This window comes from Echinops telfairi, unplaced genomic scaffold (assembly GCF_000313985.2).
Source record: "Echinops telfairi isolate 266 unplaced genomic scaffold, ASM31398v2 ScPeMD7_9;HRSCAF=40, whole genome shotgun sequence".
NCBI lineage: Eukaryota > Metazoa > Chordata > Mammalia > Afrosoricida > Tenrecidae > Echinops > Echinops telfairi.
In genome coordinates, this window is record NW_022103906.1 from 58,765,927 (window position 1) to 58,778,183 (window position 12,257).

The following is a 12,257-nucleotide window of genomic DNA, read 5'->3' on the forward strand; positions in this document are numbered from 1 at the left end:
TGTGCCATCCCAAGACTGGGCTGGGGCAGGAAACGAAGAGTGTGTGAACCACGGATGGAGAGGGTTGGTCAGTTCTGCCATGCCCCTGGGTGTCAGAGGGGACCTCCTCTGAAGCAGGAAGAGGAAGAATCCCGTGTCCATCAGGGAGGAAGAGCCATCACCAGAATACAGGTGAGATCCCTGTCTGAAGTGGGAGAGGCCGCAGAGGCGCCAAGGCAACCGCCCAAAGATTCTGAGACACAGCGCAGGAGCCGAGCTGAGACCAGGAGGCCGAGCAGAGGGCTTGCAGTCCCTGGAATAAGGCCGAGGCTGAGGGACTGTGTGGCTGAGAGGCTCAGAGACCAAAGAGAGACGCGCCTGCCAGAGTGACAGAGAAGAGGAGTTGGGGATGAGAGAATGGTCTCCTTGACATGTTGTCCCTACGAAGCCCGGCCCTCCTGACGATTCTGAGTGCTGGGTGGCCACTGAAATGATTCATCCAGTCCAGCAGAGAAGTTGAGGGTTGTGGAAGGTAGAGTTGGTGTCACAATAGGGTCAAAGATGGAGCTGAGAGGCATGCCTGGCCTCGCTCTTGGGACAATCAACCTTAAGCTGGTGTGGAGTTGGGGTCACCTCCTTTGTGGGGCTGCAGGAGGGCAGAGGTGCCCTGAATGCTATTTTCCCAGCAGCCCAACCCCTGCTCCAAGTGTCACCAGGCTTTTATTCCTATCTATAGACTAGGACAATCTTTAAAAGCCAGGGAAAAGAGAAACTTAAATCAGGTGGCATTAAATCGTCCCTCTTGTTAACACAAACTTATTGAATGGACCAACCAGGATACGTTTCAGCAAAGGGACAACGGGAACGATTTGAGGTAGCGTAGAAACCGACGGAAAAAGATGTTCTCGGTAAAAGTCATGTACAGAGATACTATCAAGAACATCATAGTATGGAAAGCCAAATCTGACAGAAGTACAGCCCTTTATATATTTTTTAAAAACCTCATTTTTTATACTTCATTTTTAAGATTAAAATAAAAGTAGACTTAATTTCATACATTACATAAAGACCAGTCAAACGAACATGGTGTGTAGGGTACCTTCTTCACCTTTGCAAGGAATACAGCAAGCGTGAGGGCTAGGTGCAAATTTGGCTTAACGCCCACCGGATGGGGTTGGTTTCTCTAATCTGTAATCAGAGCCCTAAACACTAGTGAGAGATCAGACAGTCTGATGAGATCTGATCACTGAGTCTAACGCTACCATATCTCACAGAATACTCCACAAGAAAATCACAGGTGCTTCCATGTACAATGGCCAATGCTGTTTTCAGATGGTTTTCTGTGCATGCTTATTCCTGTCTGCCTTCCAAAAACATACATTCCTACTGGCTTTACCCCATTTACTTTATTTCTTGGTTATTCTCCATTCTTGGGCAGTGCACATGGAGGGTTATAAGCTTGCAAAATTGATAGGTAGGATAGAATCTAGAAATAGTTTAGGTGGAATCATGCCTAATCGCCAACTGTGTCTGACCCACAACGTGACAGTTCTGTGTTTCAACCTCACATGGTGATGGAGTGGCGAGACCGAGAGCCAGGGGCCAGCCTACCCAGATTAAAATCCTAGCTCCTTCACTAGTCGCTGGTATTGTCTTGGGAAATGTCCTAAACTCTCTGAGCCTCTGTCAACAAACAGTGACTAACACTGGTACCGAACATCACAGGCTCTCAGATGAATGTAGTACAGCGCCCGAGACAGGACGAAAGCTCAACGAAGTCTCTGGTGTTCGTTGTCTCAAAGTTGGGTCAGCGTCCTAGGATCCCCCTGTCACCTTCACACCACAATGAGTAGCAACCTGTAACAGCTGGGGAAGCTGTGCATTTTAGGCTCTCCACCCCCCCACCCCCCCAGAACTAGGATCGATTGTTAATAGCATATGAAGGCATTAGAAATGATCCGGTATTTTTAGGAGAGAGAATCCAAATGAGAAGTAACATACCTACAAAAGGTATCCTTAATGATTGTAGAGGGGGAAAATATATATATATATACTGCTTTTAGTAAAGTGATGCCCCCAATGGTATAAACAGTTAATGTGCTGAAATACTAACCAAAGGTTGGGAGTTCACGTCAACCAAGAGAGGCCTTGGCATAGAAGCCTGGTGATCTACTTCTTAAAAAACAAATCCACCACTGAAAACCTGACGGAGCACAGCTTCACTCGGATCCACAGGCAATCTACTCAAGCTGGAATCAATTCAGCAGTAACTGGTAGTGGCAGAGAATAGATAATGTATTATTTAATATAATTATTTAATTTAGAGTTGCATGGTTCTTCTTGGGGTAATCTTCTATTCATGGTAATGATACCATGAATAGTATCATGGTATCATGGTAATGATACCACGAATACAAATAATTTCAAGACCAGCAGCGTGTACACACACACGTATGTGTTTATCTTACAATATTTTAATCATAAAATAGAAATTAATTTTTAATTAAATTAGTGGCATAACCCAGGTTGCAAGCACATAATTCTTGAGGGCCATAAAATGTCCCCCTCCCCACAAAACTTAAATTCACTGCCATCAGGTAGCTGCAGACTCACTGTCACCCTATAGGACAGGGTAGAACTGGCCCTGAGGGCTTCCCAGGCGGTAACCCTGGACACTAGTAGAAAGCACCATCTTTCTCCCACCGCTGAGGGCGCTGGTGGTTTCTGATTGCGGACTCTGTGGATCGTAGCCCAGCAAGGAACCACCATGCCGCCAAGGCTTGAGGGCCATAAGAGAACTTGAAAAAGCATCTTTGGCCTACCAGCAACGCATTTGTTGTACAAATAAGAAGGCCCCATTCACACAGAATGCAACTTCTGCCACCGCTTGTCTGTCAGTTTTGAGCGGGGCCTCCAGACCAAAAGTAGCCTACGAAGAAGGAACCGACTGCCCACTCCATAGGACGTCATCCCTGGCCTTGTGCATAGCCCAGAAACACTGCCAGGGGTTTCCTAGGGGAGACCGGAAGAGTGGGAGCAGCTCCTGTTGGAGATCATGCTGGAGGATGGGTCTCGAGCCAGAAGGCACTGGAAATGTGCCCGGAGAAAGCTGCTCTCTCACAGCAGAATCGACCATGGTGATGTGAATGGATTCAAGCCTGTGGGAGGGGAGCCTTCGGATTGTCATTTGCTGATGAGGCTTACCTCAAGATCAGAAGAATCAGATTCAACAATTCTACTAATAATCAGAACTTGGACTGTCCAGAGTATGAATCCAGGAAAACCGGACGTCGTCAAAAGGAAGGCCCTCAATGAGATGGACTGACGTGGCTGTATCAGTGGGCTCAAGCACAGGAATAACTGTGAGGATGGCACAGGACAGGGCAGTGTTTCACTGTGTTGTGCCCAGAGTCGCTATGGACCCCAACTGCCTTTATGGTACCTAACAACAACAGAACAACAACTTCTGAGATGATGGTACACTCCCCACAGGGTAGTGTAATGAACGATGCTCACTGGAGTTATATACTACAGTAACCAAGATAACAAACTTGCTGCCTTGAGTCAACTCTGACTTGTAGTGAGCCTGTAAGGCAGAGTAGAACTGCCTCAGTGGGTTTAAGATACTGTGGATCTTTACTGGAGTAGAAAGCCTCATCTTTCTCCTGAGTAGCCGCTGACGGCTTCAAACTGCTAACCTTGATGCCAGCAGCCCAATGTGCAACCCATTCTACCACTAGGCTCCCTCAAGATAACAAGCCTATAATTAACATGGACTATATCTTAAACAGGAACATACTATCAGTCAAAAGTGCAACAGAAAGAAGTTTTACCAAAAATGGTAAGGTTCACTTATCAAGATTCTTGGCTGTCTAGTTTATTATGGCTGCTAATAAAGGAAATCTTTAAATGAAGTTCAGTGTATAAAAATAGCTATTCCTATGGAACAAAAATTTAACCATAATATAACCTTTACTGAATGAAAGCCTTCCAAGAGATAATAGAAAACCTAGGAAAAATATAGATTCATAATTCAACATAATTACTTTCACTTACCCTTAAGGATAAACTCTCTGTTCTCAAATGAAGGGGTTAAAAAAGTGTTTGTGTAGAGATTTTTATCTAACCTTTTTATGATTTAGATTTTCAGGTGCATCAATAAAAAACCGCTTAACTTCTAAAACAAAACTAGAATTGTTCCTTGCTCCCTATCCAACCCAACTTACATGCTCTGAGTTTTCAAAGAGGTAACTGACAGTCACTGATATTTAGTGATTATTACTTTTGGCCTTGTCATTCATGAAATCAATTCTGATTCATAGCAACCCCAAAGTCCCAACAGAACTGCCCTCTCGGGTATCCTAGGCAGTGAGCTTTATAGAAGCAGAATACAACATCGTTCCCCTATAGAATGGCTGGTGGGTTTGAACTGCTAACCTTTCAGTTATCAGCAGAGTGCTTAAAAACAGGCGTGATAAAAACAAACAAGCTCACTGCCATGGAGTCAGTTTCTAACTCATATCAACCTTCTAGGGCAGAGTAAAACTGCCCTTGTGGGTTTCCAAGTTCAGTAATTCTTTATGGGAATAGAAAGCTTCATTTGTGCCCCAAAGAGTAGCTGGTGATTTCAAACTGTTGACCTCGCAGTTAGCAGCCCAGCATGTAACCACTGTGCCACAAGGGGTGATAGATATGTTTAATGTTTATCATTTCCTCCAGCATCACAATATGTTAAATGTTGCAATTCCATCCACCTCATACATTGTGATACTATAAACTATGCCATCAGAATTTAAGGAGCAGCAAGATCACCATGGTGGACAGGTTTCAGTGGAGATTCGAGGTGAAGCCAGATTTGGAAAAAGGACCTGGTGGTCCACTTTTGAAAGAAGTGGCCAGGGAAACCCTGTGGAGAGCCGGACGACACTGTCTGAGGTCGTGTCAAAGGCGAGCCCCTAACATTGGAAGGCATTCAAAAGACGACCAGGGAAGACCGGCCCCACAAAGTCGAGTGGACCTGAACCATGCAGGCAGAGTAACGCTTTTGGAACCTTCACCTGTTGACATTTTGACTTAAAATAAAGAAACATTTGAAAATACCAATTCATACTTAGAATATGGAACGTACAAAACATGAACCTAAGAAAACGGAGATGAGCTGTGAGGTGGCACCCAGGCCATCAGAGGAAGAAAACAAGAGATCCTTAAAAAGACAAAAAAGAAAGGAGAAGAGCAAAATGGATGTCAGAAGAGATGTTAGACCTTGCTCTTGAATAGAACTAAAAGGACTGGAAGAAATGATGATATAAAAGGTCTGAAAAGATTTCAAAGGGCAGCTGAAGAAGACAGAGTAATGTATTATAATGGACTAGGGCCATGGCCTTCCTGTAGTTACCAAATGCTCTAACCAAAACCAAACTCACTGCTATCAAGTTGCCAAGTCATAGCAACCTTGTAGGACAAGGTAGAACTGTCGCTGCGGGTTTCCGAGATTGTAACCGATGACAGAGGAGCCCTGGTGGTGTAGTGGTTATGAGGTGAACTGCTAACCTCGATGTCAGCAGTTCAAAACCACCAGGGGTGCCCAGGAGAAAGAGGCGGCTCTCTACCCCCGTAAGCAGTTAGTCTCGGAAGCCCACAGGGGCAGTGATGCCCGATGTGGTCACCAGAAATCAGAATGGACTGGATGGCAGTTAGTTTTCTTGGTGTTGTTTTCCTTTTGGTCTAACTGTTCCTGGGAGTAGAAAGTCTGATCGTTCTCTGGTAGTACAGCCGAGGTTTCAAACTGCTAAACATGTGGTTAGCAGCCCAACATGTAACAGAAATATCACAAGCAGATGGCTTTCACCATCGAAAATGTATTCACTCACAATTAGGAGGTTGGAAGTCCAACCTCAGGGGGCCAGCTCCAGGGGGAGGCCCTTTCTCTTTGTCGGCTGTGGGGGACAGTCCTTGCTCCTCTCAGCATCTCCGGAGATCTCCCAGGGTCTAGGGGCTTGGTGCAAGAACCTGGCACCAAAGGTCTCAATCCACACCTGGCTCGTCTTTCTTTGTGGTACTGGAATCCTTCTATTCTGTGCTGGGTTGTTTAATTTCTTTTATATGTTAAAGAAATGTACTCCTTGAGATGTTTCAACAAATAGATGCAACACTGGAATGCTCACTCACCTATGCTATGACATTTAGAAGATAGCTACCCGGCCAACCAGCTAAAAGAAATCCATATTTGTGCCCAATCCAAAGGAAGGGGAGAGATTATACTTCAGAAGGCAAACCTTGTTGAGTACTATCACATACTGAACATCCTGGATGCAATTAAGAAACGATTGGAGCAGTTCACCTATCGAAAACTGTCAGAAGAGGATGCGAAATGAGGGACATCATTGTTAATGTCAGATGGATCTTGACTGAAAACTGGGAATACCACAAAGATACCCGTGTGTTATTGCATATGCAAAGACATCGCACTGTGTGAATCAGAATACAGTTTGCCTAACATTGTGATGAACAGGAATTCCAGAACACTTCACGGTGGTCATGCAGAACCCGGCCATGGGCCAGACAGACAGCAGTTTGAGCCACGGGGGAGTGTGGGGCTTAAAATCAGGAAAAGCGTGTAGCAGGGTTGTCTTCTTTACCATACTTATTCAATCTGTATGCTGAGCTAGTCATTGCCGAAGCTGAACTGCACGAAGAATGTGGCATCAGGAGTGGAGGGACACGCATTAACGGCCTGCAGATGACACACGTTGCTTTTGGAACGCAAAAGAGGACTGAGTCATGACTGGCAAAGACGAAAGCTTTCACGATGCATTATTCCTCAAGATCAAAGCAAGCAAAATCCTCACAACTTGACCGGAAAGCAACGTCATGATCAACGGAGAAAAGTGCTCAAGGATTTCACTTTACTTGGACCTGCAATCGATGCCTATGGAAGCGGCAGGCAAATCAAATGATGGGTTGCATAGGGGAAATCATCTATGAAAACTTCTTCGAAGCCTAAAAAAAGCAAAGATGTGACTCTGAAGACTCAAATGCCCATGCCGTGGCATTTTAGATCGCTTCATGTGCGTGTCAGAGCTAGACCACAAATAGGGACAAGGAAAGAAAAGCTGAGGCCCTGAATTCCGATGCAGGTGGAGAATACTGAATACAGTGGGGGCTGCCAGAGAACGCACAGATCTGTGGTAGAAGAAACAAAGCTCGGATGCTCCTTCGATGTGAGACTGGCCAGGTGGACTGTCCCTGGAGAAGGCCATCATGCTTGGTAAAGTAGAGGTTCCGTGAAAAAGAGAAAGAGCCCCAGTGAGTGGGACAGAACAGAGTAGCCAACATGGAAATTACTCTGAGCCGGGTGCGGGGCCAGGCAGTTCTCTGCTCTGTTGTACAAAGGGTCACCTATGAGGGTGACCATGTATGTGTAAGTGAGAGCCACCTCGGCAGCTTATAACAATTCCATCACCACCCGATTCTGCTCCCCACAGCATCATGGATCAAGATTTGGAAGACCTAAAGAATAAAGATAATCTTTAAACCTCACAGACCGAAACTTAACCTTTCTCCGTTTCCATATCTTACATCTTTCAAAGCAAAAATAGATCTTTTTAAATACTGCATGATACTATGGGGTTACTTAGGCGTACGTGCTGTTATAATTCTTCAAAGCTAACAAAGTTTCAGAACAGAGAACACATGTACATATTCTGTATGGTAAGCATTTCAGATTGGATACTTTTAAATAAGCTTCTTTGATTCCTTCTTCCTGGGGGTTAAGAAACACTACTTGAGGAGGAAATGGGGAGAGCCTCTGTGAGGGGATGGTTTGAGAGAACACGGGGTGTGCAGTATCGGCACCCCATCAGCTTCCTGACGGGACCAACTCTGCACCCCGGGGGGCGGCTTCTTCTCAGCGACAAAACATTCAGACGCACTAGACTAACTTATTGTTCACTTTGACTGGGTAGATAAAGCAGTTATTTAGACAATGGGGAGGCAAATGTTAATTCCTTTTAAACCTTTAGAATATAGTCTTGTTTTTGCAATAGAAACTGTTTTTCAGTCTTATTCAGTTGGCTTTAAAGCGTTAAACCTATATAAAAATGTGATTTAAATGGTTAAGAGTTCATCTATTAGGTCACTTTAAGTCTTGGAACTTTTTACTGGAAGATTTTCACTAAAAACAACCTTTTTAGAATATGGATGTTCAAACCAGACACAAAGGTAACATGCTAAGCTATTCTTTTTATTTGTAATAGACATTAAATGCATGAGTTCAAATATTTTAATAATATTCAGTTAGCTTTCAAAACCATATTTCTTAATAGCAGAATATAGGAAAAAAATGTAACTGCCTTTCTTTTATCTTAAAAAAAAAATCCCAAAATGCATATTTAAATTCCTCTGGGACCTTGGCATTATCATTTAAAACATCTAGGAAATATACTTTTTTCAAATAGAGTTTATACCATATTAATTTTTCAACATGTTTTTCTTTGAGGTCCCTTAAATGATAGCAAAGAAAAGCAGGTAAAACAAGGAACAGAAAGCGCGAGGCCCAAAGGAAGGAAAAAGAGAAGCAAGCAGAAAGTCAGGTCTCATTTGTCTGAGAAACACGAGTGTAAGATCTGGAGCGACTTCAACGAGCTTTCCAATCACGAGCGCCATGCCCTGGACTGGAGCCCCAGGGTGGTGCAGTGAGGGGCCTGGCTGCTAACCCAAGTGCGGGCAGCATGAGCCCACCCAGGGGGGCCTTTGAAGAAACGGGAGTGGTCTACTTACCAAGAACCCGTCATTGAAAACCCTACGGAACGCAGTTCCCCTCTGACATGCATGGTTCACCGTGAGTAGGAGTCCACTGGCCACAGTTTGTTGTGCTCTGGATCAGGGCTTGTCAGCCTTCGTTCAGTAAATGGGCAGATAGTAAATACTGTAGGCTCTGTGAGTCTTTCCAGCGGCTCATCTCTGCCATGGATGAGGTGTGATTGTGTTCCAATCAAGCTTTATTTACAACATCAGGTGATGGGTCACATTTGGCAGCAGGGCATGATTTGCCAACACCTGTCCTAGTTTCAGGCATGCAGAGTGTCTGCAATTACTCGGGGCTGGCCAAGAGGACACTGATGTCACGTGGGTAAAAAAAGGTTTCATTTGAACCTCTTTTTTTTGTGATGGCCAATTTCAAAGAATAGAGTGTAGCTGTGAAATGTTGTTTCCTGCTTGGGAAAAATGCCACAGAAACTGTTGTGTTGTTGAACACAGCTGACAAGGACAGTGCTATGGTAAAAACTCAAGTGTACGAGTGATTTTCTTGTTTCAAAATAGGTAAAATGTTGATTAATGACAAACCTCATTCTAGACATCCATCAACTTCCTGAACAGATGAAAATGTCGACTTGTAGTGCGTTTGGAGTTCGTTCCACCAGGTCAGACTGTGAATCGAGCTTTCTATTTAGAGGTTCTGAAAAGACTGGGTGGGGTAGTTAGTTTATTGTGCCAACCTGGCCAATAAACACATGTGGGGTTAATTGAAGGGCAGAGGGATAAATGGCCTCGCCTTTCGAGTTCTCAGGTCTCTTGCTTTCTGATGGTGGGACCAGGGTGCAGCTGCCTTAGCCAGTTCCCTGCTTCAATTGACAAGGCTCACTTTCTGCAAGACATCCCTGAAGAGAAGCCACATGGACCTACCCCAGTGCAGCCCTGGGAGCTGGAGCATCCATGTGGAGACCCTTGGCAGTGCTGAGATATTTACACATTCACTGACTCGGCTTTCCTCCTGCAGTCGGCATCATTGCGTCTGTTTTGTGAGATGGAGGAGGACTTTGTGGGTTGGTATTGGACATATAGGTTAATGGGTAATGTTGCACTTGTTGGCTTGTGTAGCCAACTGGGTTGGCTGTTTTCTTGATGCGCACTTAACCTTTATATAAAACTCTCTCTTATACATGAGTTTCTGTGGATTTGTTTCTCTAAAGTACCCAGACTAACACACTGGGTAACAGTGTGGGACAAAAATGCCTGATCTGTGGCAGAGGGGGCACTGGTTTTGCCACCACGATAATACACCTGTTCATGCAGCCATCTCAGTACACCAGTTTTTGGCAAAAAACAGCACACCTCTCTTGGGCCAGACCTCACTCACCTGACCTTTCTCCATGTAACTTATTTTTGTTTCCACGAATGAAGAGGGGCATGAAAGGATAGCAATTTGACGATGTAGAAGAGGTGAAGAAAAAAAATCGAGGGAGGTGCTGTCAGCCATCCAAACAGATGAATTTGAAATTTTTTTCCAAGAATGGAATTGCAGATTTGACAAATGTATGAAGTGTCATGGAGAGTACTTTAAAGGTGATAAAGTAGTTTTGTAAGAACATACTTTAGGTGGAAAAACATTTGTTTTTTTTAGGGTACCCCACGCATATGCAACAGTTCCGTCTTCCCTTCCTTCTCTATTCTATAGTCCAAGAATAGAAGATGAGTAACCAAGTTAAAAAAAGCTTTGTAGTCTCTCATGAAGTGGCATAAACTATAAGGAATTTAAAAGCAGTTGGATGTCTGATATCAGAAGTGGATCTCTGGGTATAAAGACCCAAGAAGGGCTTTTGTTCATCAGCACATTGGGTCTGTGAGTGGTGGACAGTCTCTGTGAGTGGTGGACAGTCTCTCCCCTCTTCCATGGGGCTCACTTGAAATCCAGCTTATCTCCCTATTGAAAGGGAGAGTGGTGTTTGGCTGGAAGTTAATAAAGGCAATCAGACAGTGTACTATGTTCACAGCTAATGAAACACTATGAAATTGAAATAGTTTAAAAGTTGCAAAGGTATATTTCATTAGCTGGATCCATGTTGAGTTTTTGAACATTCCATATCATTTCAAAGCATATCATTTAGCAAATTGAGAAAACAAATCTCTAATATTTCTTCCAGGCACGGCGTGCACTCTGTGCACCTTGAATTGGCGGTTGGCCGTCTTTGCTTCAGCCAATGGAGTGTTAGTGGGCATTGCTGTGAGCAGAGGCTTCAACACATCGTGTGCCACTCGGCTGGCTCTCTTGAGCCTCTGCCATCACCATGAGAAAGCCAAGCCTCTTTCCAAAGAGGATGACGAGCAGGGAAGCAGGACCCCTCAGATAAGCCAGCTGACTCCTAGGGATAAGAGCTAAATAAGTGTTTATGGTCGTATGCCATCCATGGTCTGTGGGCACTGGTTATCTAGCATTGTTGTAGCAAATGCAAACTGACACAGCAGACTGATGGCCTTTACAAAGGTCTCTTCTAAGGTGACTGAAGGGAAAAAAAAAGGTTGTTAGTTTTCATGGAGGCTATCTTTCAGTCTAAAATAGGTTGGGTCCAAAACCAAGGTGGCAAGTTGGCAGTCTGCTATTGGGTTTTATGTGCCCGGGATCAGACTGTCTTCTCCTGTAAAGATGTGATGTCTTGGAAACCCACAGGAGCAGGTCTCTGTACTACGGGGTCACTATGAGTGGGTTGACTCGATGGCACTGAATTTGCTTTTTCTATGAGGCTGAGGCGCCCTGGGGGCATCGTGGGCTACACACTGGGCTGCTGACCACCAGGGTCAGCAGCTGGAGCCCGCCAGCCGATTAGGGTTCATATGAATCAGTCAACTTGATGGCAGGGCATTCCGCTTGGGTGTGCTGCTAGCATATGTTCCAAACAAGCGCAGACCCACACACAAATGCCAGCATGTAAGAGAATCTAGAGATTTCACATAAACCTCTGAATTCCTGAACATTTTTTGAAAATATTGTGGCCTGCCAGTAGAACAAACAAATCTGTCTTGGAAGAAGTAGAACCAGAGTGTCCCTAAGAAGGGATGATGGAAAGATTTCGTCTCAGATACTTTGGACACATGATCAGGAGAGAGCAGTCCCTGGGAAAGAACCTCATGCGTGGTAGAATGGAAGATCAGAAAATATACATATGTACGTATATGTATATCTATAGGGGGTGGGAGAGCATCAGGAGGTGGAAGGCCACAGTGGCCGCCGCAATGGGCTCAAACCTCACAACGACTGTGGTGCAGGGCTCGGCAGGGTTTCCTTCTCCTCCGCCTGCGGTTGCTATGTGTTGGGATTGGTTAGGACCGAATGGCAACAACATCAACAACGGAGAGACCGGGACACACGGGCATGGTTCTAGATTCCTTAGGATGAGGAGACAACAAAGCCCGGCAGCTCAGCAGTCAGCCGTCTCTCGGAGATAGGACACTCAGCTCACCCTCTCTGACCCTTTGCCGCACTGAAGCCGCATGGCCCCCTA

At 44.8% G+C, this 12,257-nt stretch overlaps 1 protein-coding gene across 2 annotated transcripts in view; it reads right to left on the reverse strand.

The window, feature by feature from the left end:
• The window catches only part of STOX2 (storkhead box 2), a 142,535-nt gene that overhangs the window by 15,288 nt on the left and 114,990 nt on the right, over positions 1-12,257 (reverse strand). The gene's annotated exons all lie outside the window — the stretch shown is intronic.